Genomic DNA, 18,557 nt, shown 5'->3' with positions numbered 1-18,557 from the left:
TCATAATGACATCGAGAATTTCAAATGCAATGAAACAAACACTTATTTCATAATTGAAAAATTGGACAATAGGTTTTAGTTAGATACTGTGTTTCAGTGCAACATATGGTTTTGCTTAAGTCTATACAGTATAGTTTCTGTGAGAGGGGACATGTGATTTATTACTTAGCGTCTCTAATTGCACTATTTGTTGAGAATGACACAGAATGAGACTGCAAAAGCTCTGTACAGTACCTTATTCAGTGATGCAATAAAACTAAATTTGTTTGTTACTTATAACTACTTGCGCGATACGGGCAGACACAAATTTAACGAAGATAAAATTTGATTTTTAAGTCACGCGGTGAAAAATATGAAAAAATAAATAAATAAAGGGTTACTAGAAATTGTAGACCGCGTTATATCGAAACCGCGTTGAACAAGAGATGCTACAATTTGTAGACCGCGTTAAATCGAAACTGAATTGTATCTACCTATCTTCTCTATAAATACTTATACAAGCGTCTGTGTCAATCAAACTCCTTGGAATTCTATCGATAATATGCATTAGCAATGCTACTTAGAAAAGCTTAGAAAGGCCCGATTATCAAAAAAAGGGGAGGACAGCTTATTTTGTAGAGAGAAAGAACAGCCCCGAGATATTTCAGCCACTTTAGACATGTTCATGTTATTACAAATCATTCCTACTGAAGAATCGTCAGCATCTTGATGATCAATTCACGTGACACAACAAATCCTATAATAAATAACTTAGAATAAATTCATCGTTTTGTCTGTCTCTTACGAACTCTCACAAAGAAACTTAGTTAATCCGGTAATCTGCATTTTTTTTCTCCTACTTCCATCAACTGATTATATAAATATACAGTTTTTTTTTATTATTATTATTTTAATAAACAGGTGCCGGTACTCATTCTTTTCTAGCAGGAAAAAAAAAATAAAGATTAAAAGGATATGGAAAGAAAGCTAAAAAAATTATTTACTTATACAATTACTTCACAGCGTAATAATGTTTTGTTTCTTAAACATGGTAGCTATTATATTAGTATCTACTCGCAACTTAGGCAAATTCATTGTTTGCGCATCCCTCAGAAATCCTCGTGTTCATCTTCTGCTGTTCCAAGAGTTCCAGTTCGTTTACATAATCCACATTCAAGTCTCTTATTTCGATAATTTAACCAGTTATACTTCGCCTCCTTTTATTTATTTATTATTAGCCCAACTGTCTGTGGTTCCTTATTGCTGAACGCGGAGTTATTATTATTATTATTTGACACCTCCAAGGAGTCCAAAGACTCATCGAGGGAGAGTAGGCCAACAGCATTGAACGATTGGGTCTCCTTCCAACTACTAACTACGCTCAAACTTACTTAACTGAGCCATTAGTAGCAGAGGCTCTACCAATCGACCAACCTTTGCCGGCATATATCAGTTACAAAAAGAGTCATTTATGCATTCCCTGTAATTAACACGTCACTCATTGTCTCACGTTTGTTTTTAACTGTGCGAGGTGGAAAGAAACTAGCAATTCATTTGATTTTGTACTTTACGTTCAAGACAATTTTTGTATTACTTGTTAAACAAACAAAACATCTGCGAAAGTCAGATAAAACTTAGTAAAATGATATATTTAACAAGTTCGCAGGGGAAGAGCAAATTGCCTCGTGTCATACTTGACTTTAGCCAGGACACGAGAATTTGCCCAGTGCTTTCTGTTACGTAAATGGAGTGACTCTATGTAGTGAAAAACATCTCTCCCTACAGATACCATTATTCCACAGACGTGCACACAAAACAAAGTTTTATTATTGTAGTACTAAAAAAAGAGAAAGTACACAGCAATGTTATTATTATTATACACCTCCAGGGAGTCCAAAGACTCATCGAGGGAGAGTATGCCAACAGCATCGAACGATTGGGCCCCTTCTAACTACTAACCGCGCTCAAACTTACTTAACTGAGCCATTAATAGCAGAGGCTCTACCAATCGACCAACCTTTGCCGGCTATAGTATAAAATTGTGAAAAGAGTGTTTTTCACTGTATTAGTGAAAAACAGAGTATTTCGAGTAATTCGAAACAAGTGGAATGAACATCATATTGCATAGTCAGAAATCAAACAAAGTAAAAGTGTTATTGTAACGCTGAAATAGAATGGTGCTTGATTTCGCAACTCACGCGAGACAAAGCCTGACGTGAGCGCGTGAATATCAAATGATGAGTAATTTCAAATCCGATAAATAGCTATAGCAAATATCTTAACAATATACGTAGTGAAAATTTCATCAAATAGCTAAGCTTATTTGAATTTTAGGTAAAGATGTAAACATATTACTGAATATTACAAATTTCTAAATGTGCCGCATTCGTTGGGTCACGTCACTGTTTAATAGAGATGCCGATATGCCGTACCGTTGCCTGCTGTCCAAAAAAAAATATTATAAATGTATCATCGGTTTGGTTCCCAGAGGAATTGCAATAGATTACCGGTTTAAGTAGTTCATTAACAGTATTCAGCCAAAAGGTCCGCAGTTTCATCAGCAATTGATGCGACTGGTTGTCATTATTATTATGGTTGCTGTTCATTATCCTTTCAGTCCATTCAAAATTCGAATTTTTTCTCTTACTTCATAAATTCTTTAGTGAAAATCATTTGTTCAAAAGACATATATATCAATTTCCACTTGAAAAATAATTGTAGGATATATATATATATATATATATATAATGCTCCGAACTATGTATATAAGTTAATGATACCAAGCTATTTTAAATCTGGGTTTATTCCATTTCCCAAGTAAGCAAACAGACACACAAGTCAAGTTTGCGCCTGCAAGTATTGCAAGTCTAGCTGGCCCTGCACGTAGTGCAGGGCCAGCTAGACTTGCAATATATATATATATATATGTGTGTGTGTGTGTGTGTGTGTGTGTGTGTGTGTGTGTGTGTGTGTGTGTGTGTGTGTGTGTGTGTGTGTGTGTGTGTGTGTGTGTGTATTAACATATACATAATATATATATTATGTATATGTTAAATATATGTTATATATATGTTAAAGATACCAAGCTATTTTAAACCTGGTTTTTTACTCCATTTCTCAAGTAAGCAAACAGACAAACAAGTCAGGTTTGCGCCTGCACGTAATGCAAGTGTAGGTGACCCGTAAATTAGTACAAGTCTACGCAACTCGTGGTAAAATTGGAATAAGCTCTGATCACTATTCTTAATATTTACCCTTAATGCAAAGCCCATCTCCTTGAGGAGATGTATGATGCTATGCATTAAAGGCAAGTGGCCACTGCCCGGACACCGGTTTCGACCTTAGTAATGAGCTAATATATATATATATATATATATATATATATATATATATATATATATATATATGCGAATATACACTTTTAAGGAAGGACTGATGGAAAAAAGTGTAAATAGCAGGAAATATAAAAAAAGATTAAAAAAGGCTAAAAGATGACTTACTGCTAGTATGTGAGTCTACATACTAGATTACAAAATTTAATAACTGAAAATAAATGAATTTACAATTACTTACATTTATCTAGTTAAAAAAATCTTTAATTGTTGATTGTTTTTGCTTTTCGTTTTTGTTTTTTTTTGACACAGCGCCAGATTGTTTTGCATTGAGTTCAATGTTTACCTGTTTTTTACTATCGTGTTCAAAGTGGAATGGAGAGTCCGGGATCTTTTGCTAAATGCACACGTGTGTTCCGGCATGAATACACGTCGCAGAATTGCCATCTTTTCTTCTCCGGAAATATATTTTTCTGTCTTTTTTCTCCATGTTACTAACATGGATAATCCACCACCGCAACTTGAAAGCAACTTTCAGATGCTAAATTACGTAACAGAAATTCTGTAATATCAGTTCGTACTGTGATTGAAAAATCACGGAATCGCTCATCACTACATTACTGCTGCCAGCGTGCAAGTCACCGTGATGGCGGAAACGAAACGCCGAAAGCAACGCCATCTGGGAACAGAAATGCACAGATTTCCGCAGAAATCGATTCGAAAATCAGTATTGCCACCCGAGAAAAAAAAAAAACGCAAATCACGTGAAATAACGTCCACATCAAGTTGTTAATGGCGGGAAAACAATATATCGTAAGAATAGGCCTTAAGACGGGACCAACGGAAAATGTCGTAAATGGCAGGAAAACGTAAATTGCGGTAACGTAAAAACGGGGTTTTACTGTGTGTATATATATATATATATTAGGATAACCAAGTTATTTTATAAACTTGGTTATTTTAACTCCTAATCCCAAGTATGCAAACAAAGTTCAAGTCTAAAGATGATACAACACCAGGGCAACTCATTGTAAAGGTGGGTATAGCTCTGATCGCTATTCTTAGTATTTTCCCATAATGTAAAGCACATCTCACTAGAAGATGTATACTGCAATGCATTATGGGTGGGGTTTTCTTTAATTTTTCTGCATTCTTTAATTATTACATCATAAAACCAGACCGGTTTCAACCTTTTTTGAGGTCTCCTCAGTAAGTAGCTAGACCTTAAATACCAAGGTTATAGTAATACATTCATTTATATATATATATATATATAAATGAATTTAAATGACTCTATATCGTGAAAGAAAAGTTTAATGTTAAGATATGACTAGTTTCGTTGAAATTCAACTTCTTCAGGTATCACAGGCAAAGAATTAAATAAAAAATAACAGACATGAAGATTGTTGGCTGTTTCTCTAGAAATTGCTGGTATCACGCGTAAACTTTGTTTGCTTACACTTGAATAAAAGAAAAAAACAAGAAAGTTTAATTTCATTTCTAAGTGCAAAAAAAATTCTACATCTACCTCTAATTGAGAGTATTTTTAATAATAAAGTACAGCTTTTTACTACTTGTATATGGGAAATCTGCATTCTTTAATTATTACATCATAATTTTACTTTATTACATGTCTTCGTCACTGCAATGATAAGTTCAATAACTGTGGCAGTATCTGAGTGTTGAGAAATCCGAACCAATCAAATAGGTATTAGTATAGAACAACTATATGCACTTCCCATAGCCGGCATACGAACAAGAGCGCGTAAACGTCACGTATAAAAAAATAAAATAAAATAAAATAAAAAGAAATGAAAATATTAAAAAAAAATAGCATTTTCTAGTATTGTGTCTGTTTTCGTATCCAAAGGAATCATATGTTCATTTCACTGTGACAGCGTTTAGTAAGGTTTGTTTTTGATGTAAGGAATGGTAATGTGTAAATTTTCAGTATGAAGGCGGTGTTACTTAATTGTCTTTTTTTTTTTTTTATATATATATATTGATTTCATTGACTTCGAATGGTCAGGTTACGTCTGCAGAGCTTTAAAGTATATTATATATATATATATATATATATACACTGCTTGGTAAGAAGTCAACGGTCACTTATGAGCAAGGTGCATCGTGCCATGCAGCGAGTCACGTGTTTGTAGCGTGTATAAATTATATTAGCGTGTATACAATATATATATATATATATACACTGCTTGGTAAGAAGTCAACGGTCACTTATGAGCAAGGTGCATCGTGCCATGCAGCGAGTCACGTGTTTGTAGCGTGTATAAATTAGAGGAATATAATGCTCCGAAGTTAGCGCAACTATGTCCTGGTGAAGTGGCTGGAAGAAAGGAACTGACAGAGTTTGAAAGTGGCGTTGTAATAGGATGCCATGTTGCAGGCCTATCTATTCGGCAGACCGATGACAAATTGGACCATCCCAGGTCAATAATCAGTGATATCATACTAAGATGGAAGTGCAGGGAGTCAACTGCAAGTGCTACCCGCAGTGAACGACTCATCGCACTCACTGAACGTGATACTAGAAAGGAAATGTCTAAAAATCGCCATTCATGTTGTGAACCGAGGCTCACAACATGGGTTTCCGTGGTAGGGCCGCAACATGAAAGCCCCACATTGCCCAAACCAATATGCAGCGTTGTCTTCAGTGGTGCAGAGAGAGAGAGAGTGCACAGTGAGATGTGGATCTTGGAAAGCTGTGTTATGGAGCGACGAATCACGCTACACCCTCTTACTTTTCCGCATCTCTTATTTACTCTTTGCATAGCCCAAAAACCCTGCTCTAGATACCAAACAGAACTTTTTCAAGCCATTTTAGGCACCCAGTAATCTAGGAGTTAGTTTCCCAAACACCTACAGCGGGATTCGCTGTAGGTGTTTGTATTGTAACCCGCAAACTCTTGGAGAGCGGATATGCCAACTGCTCGGCTAATAATAATAATAATAATAATAATAATAATAATAATAATAATAATAAACTGGTATCCTGGATACTCCCATAAAGCATATGGGAGTATCCAGAATGCCAGTATTGGCAGTTGAATCCGAAATGAGATATTGGTCAGAAAGGGGTCAGTGCAGGCTGCCATCATTCCCCGAAGTTTCAATGTCTGTAGATATGTACGTGTTTCGCACGGCTGGTTTGCCTATTTTGAGAGATGAAAAACCCGAGTTTCCGGGAGGGAAAAAAACAAAACAAAACTCCATCTCCGTATAGTAGTGAACTTCACTAACGGAAGGCAGAGAGACTTGAGTGTTGTAGAAAATACAGATTATCGTGATGAGGTTCTGTAATAATAAAAAATAAATAAATCCTCTATAGATTTTTATTTCCAAAGAGCTTATTTTAGTCCTGACCTGAAAGTAGAATGGTTAAGCCCAAGGCTATTAATGATTTCAAAAGCATCACATTATTATTATTATCATTATTATTATTATTATTACGTAACACCTCCTAGGAGTCTAAAGATTCATCGCAGGAGGGCATTCTACTCCACTCCGCTACAAACACCACCCCGTCTCCCTCTACTACTTAATTCTTCCACTACATACGACTATCACCAATGCCATCTACCGCCCGTCATCACCACCAACAATAATTTTTGTCCGTAAATTGCGTGTGTCATGGCCGATGTGCCTGTATGCTTGAGAGAATTGTACAAATTCCATTAGAGAATGCATGCCGTATTCTCGTACTCACGCTTTCAGGCAGTAATGTATACTCTAACAGGTACTCGTTATTGCCTGAAAGCGTGCGTTCTACAGTCAGTTTTCTTGATTTATGTAGTTAAGAATCCAAGTTTCTGGAAGGAGGGGGGGAGAACCTTATTTGCCTGTCCAGATATCGACTAAATTATGTATTATTATTATTATTATTATTATTATTATTATTATTATTATTATTATCAGACCAGCATAGAATCAAAATGAGCTTCGCGAAGGGTCCCCATTGTCACTCTCAAAGTTCATCGAACTGTGCCTTAACTTTATCCAGTGTTTCCAAACTCTCAGGCAATGCATTCCTGTCGCCAAACGATCTCCATGCAAAGACACTGCACACCGGGGGGGGGGGGGGGGCCTGGCACTCCCCAAAGAAAAAGAAAAAACCGCTAAAAAATTTTCGAAAAATCTTTTCCTAATTAAAATTATTATTTTTTATTTTTGTTCTGTCATGTCTTCTATTTCTATACTTCTTATGAATTAGCGATCTTTGCAGATGCTCAGTCATAGGTCGTATACGATGCGTAGTGTGTATCGTCTACTCAACTCGGTCTTCCCAAGATTAAATCCTGAGTGTGCCACTGATGCACACAGTGTTCTTCATATAGCTATCAGGAATAATCTCTTGTTCTACCTCTCTTTCCCTCCATTTTATGAAAAATAGCTTCCACATTTAATCCGTAACACCTCCTTACTGTACGCCCATAAATGCGAGACCCTTCGACACTTCTGCGCATGTGAGAAGAAGGAGAATCCATTCCGACAACAGGGGAATCAATCCGTATTGTGGGATGAGTTGTTTATTATTGCACAACGGAAAATTAATTCTCTTTTATGAATATTGTAGTTTATAAAGCGGTAACTATTTTGCTTGTATAACAGTTGGAAAATTTTAGTGTGTATCGTCTACTCAACTCGGTCTTCCCAAGATTAAATCCTCAAGGGCTCACTTTAGTGAGTACGGGCATGGCAAACCCGAGGTACCTGATGCTGGACCATGCCTTACTTCATGTAATATATATCTGTTATATTATTCTGTAGACTGGTCCCTCCTCTTCTTTCTTTGCTTCTTTCTCCTCTCCTTGCTCTTTTCCCCTGATGCTATTAGAGTATTCGAGGGCTAGGGGTGAGTCTTTCCTATCTTGCTAAGTCATTTCGTCTCATGCAGCCACCGAAGGAGGCAAGCTAGCCTCAATAGGTGTCGGTCCCAAGCCCGGATAAATGCGAGGGTTGATGTCAGGAAGGGCATCCGGTCGGAAAACTTCAGAGCGAACTCAAACTATGATTATGAGTCGAAGAGAAAATAATATAAGGGCTAGGGCGTACCCCTTAAGCGACGCGCAGCCACATCGCCCTACAGTTGTGAGAAGTGGACGAGGGCTACCGCATCAAGGGCGGGTGCGGTTAAAGAAGCGAGCCCAGCAGGTGGAGAGGATGTTGCGAGTGGGAACACTGAATGTTGGAAGCATGACTGGAAGGGGAAGAGAGGTGGCAGACATGATGAGGAAGAGGAAGTTGGACATTTTATGTGTGCAGGAGACAAGGTGGAAAGGGGGAAAGGCAAAGGAACTGGGAGATGGTTATAAATTGTTCTACTCTGGAGCGAATAGCGAGGGAAGAAATGGTGTAGGAATTGTGGTGTGTGGCAGAATGAAGGGTGAAGTACTGGACGTGGGCAGAAGGAACGACAGGATCATGCAAATGAAATTGGGTCTTGGAGAAGAGCGGGTGGTCGTATTATGTGTATATGCCCCGCAAGTTGGTTGGACAGCAGAGGAAAAAGATGAGTTCTGGAACGTGTTAGATAAAGAAATGAGGGAATTGGAAGAAAATGAGATGGTGATTGTCGGAGGAGACTTGAACGGACACATAGGAAGACAGAATAGAGACTGTGAAAGGGTGCATGGTGGCCACGGAGTGGGAATGATGAACCAGGAAGGAGAGAGAGGGTTGCGGACTTTGCAGGCGTTTGATCTGGCAATTGTGAACTCGTTTTTCTTCAAGAGGGAAGAACATTTGATAACATTTAGAAGTGGTAACAACAGCTCACAAATTGACTACATTTTGATTAGAAGAAAACATCTTAAGGTTGTGACAAATTGTAAAGTAATTCCAACAGATCAAGTAGCACAACAACACCAACTGCTGTGCGCAGACTTTAAAATAAGATCGAAGATAAGAACTTCTGGTTGCCATGGGATGAAGACAATTAAGTGGTTTCGCTTAAAAGAAGAGAGTGTGAGGAATCGTTTTAGGGAGAGAGTGTTAGAGAGGATTTCGGATGGACTGGAAAGTGTACAAGATTGGTGGAAACATAATTCAAAAGTAATCCTGAGCTGGGCAATCGAGGTGCTTGGTGAGACATCTGGAAAGATTAGAGAGCAGAAGGAGGGTTGGTGGTGGAATAATGATGTACAAGTGGCAGTGACAGCTAAGAGGAAGGCAAAGCAGAAGTGGGATGAGTCAAGAGCGGAAGAGGACAGAGAGGTGTACAAAGAGAGAAAGCAAGAAGCCAAGAGAGTTGTGGCACAGGCAAAGGCCATGGCATATCAAGATCTGTATGATCAATTAGAAACAAAGGAAGGACAGAGAAAAATTTACCAACTAGCGAAATGTAGAAATAAAGCAGCTAAGGACATCTTACATGTGAGGGCAGATCAAAGATGCTGAAGGAAGAGTATTATGGAGGGATGTAGACATAAGAAACAGATGGAAAATATACTTTGAGGGACTTTTGAATGAGGAAAATGCAAGGACTCACAGAGAAGATGGGCAGCCTTCTGAGGGAAATGGTGCAGAACATCAGTAGAATGGAAGTGACGGAGGCCATGAAGAGGATGAGGAATGGAAAAGCGGTGGGCCCGACAGAATTCCAGTGGAGGCATGGAAGGCACTGGGGGAAGAGGGACCTGTTCATGAAAGTTTGCCTACAGGAAAATATACCCGAGGAATGGAGGGAGAGTACTCTTGTTCCCATCTACAAGGGTAAAGGGGATGCACAAGACTGTAAAAATTACAGAGGAATAAAATTGATGTCCCGCACAATGAAGATCCTAGAAAGGGTTCTTGATGGTAGATTGAGGAAGAAGGTGGAGATTGCAAAGGAACAATTTGGCTTCATGCCTGGTAGATCAACAACAGATGCTATCTTTGGGTTACGACAGATGATGGAAAAATATCGAGAGAAACAAAGTGAGCTACATCTGGTATTTATTGATCTGGAGAAAGCATACGATAGAGTGCCAAGGCAAGAAGTCTGGAGGTGTCTGAGGGAGAAGAAGGTGCCGGAGAAATATGTCAGGTTGGTGCAGGAAATGTACAGAAATGTGAAGACAAGTGTTCGGACCTGTTTGGGACAGACAGAAAGTTTTCAAGTAACAGTTGGCTTGCATCAAGGGTCAGCATTAAGTCCGTTTCTGTTTAATATTGTGATGGAAGTGGTAACAGAGGAGGTGAGAGAAGATGCACCTTGGACAATGTTGTATGCAGATGACATCTTGCTGTGTGTAGATTCAAGAGAAGAAGCGGAAACTAAACTGGAAAGATGGAGAAAAGTACTGGAAGAGAGAGGTATGAGACTGAGCAGAAGTAAGACAGAGTATATGTGTTGCACAGTGGGAGGTGGCCAGGAGACAGATCTGGAGCTGGAAGGAAATGTCATCAGTAAGGTGAGAGACTTTAGATACTTAGGTTCAACAGTGGAAGAAGATGGAGGAGCTGAGAAGGAAGTGGGATGCAGGATACAAGCAGGTTGGAGGAACTGGAGGGAGATGGCTGGAGTGTTATGCGATAAGAGGGTGCCGATCAATCTGAAAAGCAAAATTTATAGGACAGTAGTGAGGCCAGCTATGATATATGCTATAGAAACTGTGGCCCTGAGGAAAAATAACATTAGCAGGATGAAAGTAGCAGAGATGAGAATGCTTAGGTGGATGTGCAGTGTGACCAGAAAGGATCATCTGAGAAATGACTATGTCAGGGGAACAGTGAAAGTTACGAACTTAGGAGCGAAAATACAGGAGGCAAGGTTGAGATGGTTTGGTCATGTGATGAGGAGGGAGGACGAATATGTGGGAAGAAGGGTCATGCAGATGGATGTGCAAGGAAGGCGGAAGCGTGGGTCCTCTTCTACCAGCTCCCTCCATCTCTTCTTTGAGATGGAGGGAGCTGGTAGAAGAGGACTTGAAGATGAAGAACTTGGATGTGGTGACAGCCCAAGACAGGAAGGTGTGGAGGCGACTCATAACAAGCAGTGACCCCACTTAAGTGGGAGAAGCTGCAGAAGAAGAAGAAGAAGAAGAACAGTTGGAAAATTTTACGTATAAAGCACGTGATTTCGCGTGTTGGTGACCAATTCATACATCGCCTTATTTCGTTCTCCCCTTCAACATGAATTGACTCTTCTTGGCACCGAGCAACTGAGGCTCTCGTATCTGTGGCCGGACAGTACAAACTTATAATGTCGCAATCATATCCACCTCTTCTTTCTATTCACTAACCTCTGCAAATTGCATTCCTGAAGTCTATATTCATACTCAACAGCTACGACACCGCTATAGTCAATTGTAAAACATTTGCTATTTTACAGTTTTTAATGTGCGTTTTTTTAATTTAACGGCTTCTAATTTTTTTAATTAAAGATAAAAGTGTAATTCTATTTTATATGTTACATTTTATTCTTTTAGGGTATTTAACAAGTAAAGTTTCTATTAAAAATATCTTTATATTAGAATTATTTGAATATTTATTGATATCAAGAAAGTAAAAAAAAAAGACTCACCTCAGAATTTTTACTTAAAATTTTGACTTTTGAAAAAACGTCGTACTAAATTCTTGCAAGTGAATTACTTACTATACAGTAGCACTCTACTGCACAATAAAGCGAAAACTACTTTCGTTTTCAACTCAAAGAGTAGTGCGCTTGCGCAAGATGACGCATTCCCAAACGTGGAGTTCTATACTGATTCTTTAGAGAAACTTGTAACATTAAGACAGGGCCGGCTCTGCCGACAAGTTTTTGAGAGCTGCAAAATCGACCTAAAGTATACGAAAAATAAATATAAAAAAAAGTCATTCATTCCTTCTCTGTTGAAACCAGACTTCAGGAAGTCGTTAGTTAAATTTTTATATAATAAAACTTCATTGTACTGCATATTTTTTTTTTAAATCATAATCATAATAATGTAGTATTATGTTGCGTTTAATATCGCACTGTCGGTGTTAATATCAGATGACGTGACTATAGTACAACACCTATTTTGCATTTATTTCCGATTCTATTGTTGGCCGTGAGTTGACCTTGACTGAGGGTAAGAGTAAACCAGTTAAAGAAATAGAATCAAAACACATAAATACAGACTGTATTTATGTATGTTGATAATCAGTTGTGCAGTGATTGTTAATAATACTTTTTGATACAGTTATTAGGATTTGGCTTTGAAAATAATTTTAACATTCCAATATGTCTGATAAAATTCAGTATAATTTTTTTTAATTCATACTGAAGAGATCCTTTGATTAAAAAAAAAAAAAAACTATCAGGCGCAGAATATCGCAAACGAAAATCGGAAAAAGAACGCGATATTCAGAAACAAAGCGGGGCTTTGCATAAATATCTAAAAACAAAACTGAAACAGCTAATGCAGTACAAGAGAAAATAAGCGAAAGGACCGAAACCAAATTTCTGAGCTCATGGCAAGTACTTCTCATCCCAGTAATCTCGATATTAGTAGCAATTGATTTTAATTATCCATGAAGATGCACATTTTCAGAACAAAATCCCACCGTTAAGAGTTAATTATCTTTCTCTTTCTGTAAAGAAATATAGTTTATGATATTTTTTCATTAACTTAAGAAGTTTCATTAGCTAATGTTACTATTTAGAATTTATGATCAGACATGTTGAAGCCTAGCTTAACATCGTGGCTTTTAAGACGTCATTAAAAGAGTTTTTTTAGGGCAAAGGGACGGCAAAATATGCGATTGCACGGGGTGGCAAAATTCCTAGGGTAGGCACTGCATTAAGATTATAATATATAGACACGTTTACACAAGAATATTATATTTTAATTTGCCAAATATTTCAGTCTGAAAATAACAGATTATCTTCAGTGGCTACATAGGAACAGTTTTTTTAACAAGATGGAATACCAACAATTGATCATTCAAAAGTAGAACGAGCCACGTGATGTTATATCGCTAAGTATTAAAGAGAGGAAAACATTTTTTTTAATCAGAGTAATGATTAAATTAAAGATATTAATTCACAAATTCATATAATAATCTTAATTTATAAATAACATTAGACTAATGTAAGAATTAAAGTCTTAATTAAAAAAAATTATATGTATATTAATGTGTTATCCTGATTAAACTTTCCCATATTTTTGATAAGGATATACACTCATTTCGATTCAAGTTAGGGCGTTGAAGTAAGGCCTGGGCACTTTATTTAAATAAACGTTCAAATTTATAGCGACATGTGAGTAGGAGGCGAGTCTTGGACCAGAGGATGTTGTGGCTTGTCTCTATTCCGTGCTGAGCCAATCCAGACTTATCGGATTTGTTGTGCTGAATGTATGATTGATTTTCTTCAATTCTTTTTTCTATAGAGCGTCCTGTTTGCCCAAAGTAGGACAGATTGCATTTACAAGGAACTTGATACGCACCAGGCGGAGACATATTTGAGCGTTTATCTTTAGAAGAGGGGAAATAGGTGGATATTTTGTTAATAGCTATATAAGTGGCTGTTAAATCACATTTCTTCAGAATTCTTGAAATTGGTTTTCTGAAATCCCGGAAATATAAGGAATTGGAACTCGACGTATTGAATCTGTGTTGTTTTGGATTGGCTTGTAAGAATCGAACAGATGTTGTGTACTCTTTTCGGAGAGGCCATTTAATTTCATGTGGTGTTTGATAGTTGAAAGTTCTTTCTGTAATTCATGAAACCCACTTTCACTTGCACATTATATTCTCAAACAATCTGCTCATCATCCTTATCAAAAATCAGGAATCATAAAATGTTTAATGCGACGAGCCAGAAGTAATTGTTCCACTCCTCATGAATTACAGAAAGAACTTTCAACTATCAAACACCACATGAAACTAAATGGCTTCTCCGAAAAGAGTACACAACATCTGTTCGATGTTGTGTACCTGGGTCTGGGAGCCAAAGGTGGGGAGCTGGAAATTTCCTGGGATCTCAGAAAATGTTTGCATATATTATGTGAAGACTAGCATTCACATTTCGTGTAAGTAAGCCTACATAGTTTTATATATCGTAATGCGTAGAAATTATGATCCACAATATTATGTAGTGTTGGGAAATGTAAAGGTATAATGAATATTATTTGCTTTCATCATAGTTTTGCATCAGTGGGATTTAACCCTTAAATGGATAAATGGGTTCATATTTACCACACTACACTTCCATTTTTCTATATCACCATGGCAACCGCTTCAGTACTATTTTACGTTACGTTCGACAGAGTCGAACGCAACGTTGCCACATTTGGTGCTAACGTGCCAGATTTAGTAGTACAATTATGAACATTCAAGTACAGAAATAGTCATAATACAGGTAGTCCTCGACTTACGACGGGGTTTCGTTCCAATGTCTCCATCGTAAGTCGAGGACTTTTTTTAATTCTTGATTTGTTTGATTTCTGTTATAATATTTTCATAAATTAGTTTTCTATTTAACTTAAAACGGTTAAAATGTATAAACTTACATAAACATTTATAAATTATTTATTAGCACATACATAAATACAAAATTAAGAAAGAAAATTTAAGTAAAAAATAAATAAACACATATCAAAAATGGTGCACTTCAATTTGAAATTCCTTTAAATATTAGTTAACATAAACATAAACAAAAAACTTATTAACGGTATCTTTAATTAACCAGGTGAGTAACTGTCACTCATTTGGACGATAAGCTTATTTCTCGCGAATCGGAAGTAGCTTTTTTAATCAGAAAATTGGTTAATGTTGTCTGTTGGGTTTTTTCTTCATATATTTCGTGATAACATCTGACTGCTTCTCGAATTTGCTTTTGGACTTTGGCGGAGCGATCAGTGTCTTGATCTGTATTTTCGAGTATTTGAAGTCCTTGATTTAGTTTATAAAATACTTCAGCTAATCCTTTTATAGTAAATTTTTTTAACTATTTCTCTTCTTCATCTTCCTCGTTATTCCTTTCTTCTTCTACAACTCTTTTTTTTTTTTTTTTTTTGGAAAATCAAGTCTTGATCAGTCAGTTCACCTTCTTCATAATCTGCTAATTCTTCTGTATCGGTAATATTGATTTCTAAATCCAGTTTTCTTGCGATTTCAACAATTTCTTCACCAATTTGTTCTAACATGCTATGCTCATTGTACTCTTCGAGTGTCTCCTGCGGTAGTAACTTCTTCCAAATTCCTCGCATCCATTGTTCCGATACTTCCATCCATGAAATTCCAATGTTCTGGATACGTTGGTTAATATCGTAATTTTTACAAAAATCGCGTAATGTTATAGCATCGTTGTCCATTGCTGTTATTGCTTGAGAAAATGTAGTTTTCAGGTAATATGTTTTGAATGTAGCAATCGAACCTTGATCCATAGGTTGAATCACAGCTGTTGTATTGGGAGGTAGACACATCGCATTTATATTTTCATTCAAATCGCCGATGTGAAGAGGATTTCCTGGAGCATTGTCAAGCAGCAATAGAATTTTAAAAGGAATGTTTTTTTCAAGACAGTAGGTAGGCACGTACTTCTGGAATAAAACAATTTAAGAAACCCGTCTTCGAATAAAACAATTGTCATCCAAGCCTTAGGATTACTCCTGTGGTAAACTGGCAATTTATTCTTGTCAGTGTTTTTCAAAGCTCTGGAGGTTTTGTGAACGGTAAACAAGAAATGATTTTAATTTAAAACCAGCAGCATTTCCTCCAAGAAGAAGCGTAATCCTATCTTTAAATCCTTAAAACCAGTCGCCGATGTAGCTTCTCTGTGAATGCAAGTTCGTTCTGGCATTCTTTTCCAGAACAGTCCGGTTTCATCTACGTTAAAAATCTGCTCTAGCAAACAGCCTTCATCTTTTATCATCTCTTTCAGATTTTTCTTGAAAATTTCGGCAGTTTCAAAATCGGAACAAGCAGCTTCTTCCGTTATTCGTATGTGATGTAAGTTAAATCGGCTTTTGAATCGATGAAACCAACCATCACTAGCGTTAAATGTATGTTCGCCGTATTTATCTTCTTGTTGTTTCCTTAAATTGTCAAATAGGCTGCGTGCTTTTGTTTGAATCGTAAACAAACTGAGAGGAATATTCTCGTTAATTTGATCATCTATCATTAAAAGCTTCTCCATTTCGTGAATTGGCCCTTCTCTTTTTTTCGTTAAAATTGTACATTTCATATTAACTGCCCTTTTAACTGCCTCCATTATTCTTGCTTTATCTTTTATGATTGTTGAAACAGTTCAATGCGATAGTTTTTCTTCTCGTACTATTTCACTTTCTTTCCTTTGTCATATGCTTTAATGACCTTCATTTTAACATCTAAACTTAAAGCTTTCCTCGCCTTCTTTTATATGTTGGAATTTGAATCAGTAGTATTACTTTTCTTACTGGACATTATAGAGTTACGACGAGATACAAAAATTGCAACGAACGAAACGAACACTTCGACTGCTGATTAGCAACTAACGTGCCAAAGGCTGTGATAAGTTAGAAGTGGGTGAATCACAGCAGCGGCTATAGCGTATTGGTGATAGGCTTCGCTTGTCGACTAATGGTGACCCTGCGATGCGTATCCAAAAGCAATGTGATATATGCATGTATATGCTGGTGGCAAAGTTAAATCAGAGAATTTTTAATAATAATAATTTTTGGCGGTCGTAAGTGTGAATCGTCGTAAGTCGAGGACTATCTGTACATGGTAATAGTACCATGTATTATATAAAATATAATTCTAATTAATCTGTTTGTTCAAAGTTTCATTTGTAATTCGATACGTGTGTGTGTGTGTGTGTGTGTGTGTGTGTGTGTGTGTGTGTGTGTGTGTGTGTGTGTGTGTGTGTGTGTGTGTGTGTGTGTGTGTGTGTGTGTGTGTGTGTGCGTGCGTGCGTGCGTGTGTGTGTGTGCGTGCGTGTGTGTGTGTGCGTGCGTGTGCGTGTGTGTGTGCGTGCGTGTGTGTGCACATGACCAGTTTCGACCTTGATTGAGGTCTCATCAGTAGGAGCCAGACACGGGAGAAAAACCATGGTTGACGGATAACGCTACTGTCAAGATGGGTGAAGCAAAAATGCTTTTCATTGACAGTATGTATTTCATTGATCATTCAAAATTGACAGTTTGTACGATCAGCGAGTTTGAATGTGAACTTGACTTGATGAAGAATTTTTCTGCGAGATCGCGAAGAAGGGAGGAGATGTATGGAATTTCGTTTCTCGATGAATCTGTGAATTTCTGATAAACCATGGGGCATCTAGAATCATCATTAAGCACTTATTTTGGATTCTTTGTAATTTCGAGATGTAATTTCGATTTGATAGTGAAGGGTGACTCCATGCTCGTGAGGCGTAGATAATAACTATCTGGTAATTTGTTTTGTAGGTTCAGTTTACTCTTGCGGTTGATCATTGGGTAGAGTTGAGCTATTACCCTGGATATCTTTGAGCCAATGAGTTTGATGTGCTTGCTAAAGAAGAGTTTTTTTTATCCAGTAGTACCTCAAGATATTTGGTTTCTGATTGCCATGGGATCTTTTGACCAGAGAGCAAGATGTCTTCTTTAATGCAGACCTTTTTTCTAGAGAATAACATGGCTGAGCTTTTGAAGAGGTTTGCTTAAATCCTCCAGTTGGTGAACCATTTTCCCAGTGCGTTGATACTTCCTTAGAGTCTACTGATTGCTAGGCGAGGGCTGAGAGACCTTGCTAGAACAGCGGTGTCGTCGGCATAAAGGGCTGTAATGATTGTTCTTGAATTTAGAGGGATGTCTGATACGTAAATTGAGAACAGTAGTGGGACCAGAAGAGAGCTTTGTGGTACACTAACCTAGAATTTCGCGCCTTGATGAAACAATTCCGTTAAGCTTTTACTTGCATGTATCTTTCACTAAGGTATGAGTTGATAAGTTTTACTAGCTTAATTGGGATGTTGTTTTCTATAAGTTTGAAGATAAGGCCTTGATGCCAGACCTTATCAAAGGCCTCGGCAACGTTCAAAAACACAGCAGCAGCAGTGTGGAAGTGCCAGTTGAAACCATGACTGATGTATTCTGTTAATCAGTGAATTTGTTGCACTGTGCTGTGAGCCTTGCGAAAACCAAATTGTTCATTTGGGATTATTTTATGTTTGTCCACTGCTATTTGTAGCCTTGTTAGGATGACTTTTTCTGTTACTTTATCGAGGCTGGAAAGAAGACTGATGGGCCTGTAGCTTTGGGGAGTTGTGGGTTATTACCAGTCTTTTTCAGTGGGATGATGTCAGCACTTTTCCAAGCTGAGGTA

General features: G+C 37.4%; 1 protein-coding gene across 3 annotated transcripts in view; it reads right to left on the bottom strand.

Annotated features, from left to right (window-relative positions):
* LOC150100493 (thiamine transporter 1-like) overlaps nucleotides 1-18,557 on the bottom strand; it is a 344,253-nt gene that overhangs the window by 321,302 nt on the left and 4,394 nt on the right. Inside the window, exon 1 of one of the 3 annotated variants that reach the window (XM_090402454.1) lies at nucleotides 11,833-11,943. The exons of 1 other annotated variant lie outside the window; for it this stretch is intronic. The gene's annotated coding sequence lies outside the window, so the exon portion shown is untranslated. Of the gene's footprint in view, nucleotides 1-3,552; nucleotides 3,671-11,832; nucleotides 11,944-18,557 lie in introns of those variants that run through there. One more of the 3 variants, XM_090402455.1, reaches the window with a different exon arrangement.

This window comes from Typopeltis vanoorti, chromosome 13, assembly GCF_054136105.1.
Source record: "Typopeltis vanoorti isolate ZY-2024b chromosome 13, IOZ_Tvanoo_1.0, whole genome shotgun sequence".
Classification (NCBI taxonomy): Eukaryota; Metazoa; Arthropoda; class Arachnida; order Uropygi; family Thelyphonidae; genus Typopeltis; species Typopeltis vanoorti.
Note: the sequence above shows the minus strand (reverse complement) of the source record. Positions and strands in the feature narration are given on the sequence as shown.